Source organism: Mycetomoellerius zeteki, unplaced genomic scaffold, assembly GCF_001594055.1.
Source record: "Mycetomoellerius zeteki isolate Tzet28-1 unplaced genomic scaffold, Tzet1.0 scaffold591, whole genome shotgun sequence".
Classification (NCBI taxonomy): Eukaryota; Metazoa; Arthropoda; class Insecta; order Hymenoptera; family Formicidae; genus Mycetomoellerius; species Mycetomoellerius zeteki.
In genome coordinates, this window is record NW_017257601.1 from 109,213 (window position 1) to 109,813 (window position 601).

Here is a 601-nt window from a genome sequence, read left to right on the forward strand (position 1 = left end):
CGTCCCCATTGTGTTTCGATCCGTTTTTTTGAAACACCCTGTATATATATATATAGAGTGTTCAGCGTAACGATCCGAACGATGTTTCAAACAGATAAGAAAAAAAGTCGAAAGATGAATATTCATTTGTTTTATCAGGCTATAACATGCGATAAAAGAATTTTTAAAAATTTGTTTTCATAAAAAGAGTGACATTTCGACAGTGATTTGAATTCGTCTTGAAGACTTATATTATAAAAAAATTGTATGGTGCTATTTAAAAATTCAAAATGACTTATTTCTTTATGAAAAAAAAATTTGTTTCAATTCTTTTATTGCATGTAGTCTACATAAACTAAATGAATATTCATCTTTCACCTTTTTTTCTTAACTGTCGGAAGTGTCTGAAAAACCGTGCGGATCGTTACGTTGAACACCTGTATATATATATATATATACATATATATATACATATATATATACATATATTTATCAGATCATTATTATATTCTATATAATTAAATGCAAAATTTATAATCTGTTGTAATTTAATGACTGCCCGCACATTGTCCAAATTACCTGTTCTAGAACTTTCATAAGTAGTGCTTCACTGGGTGTTTGA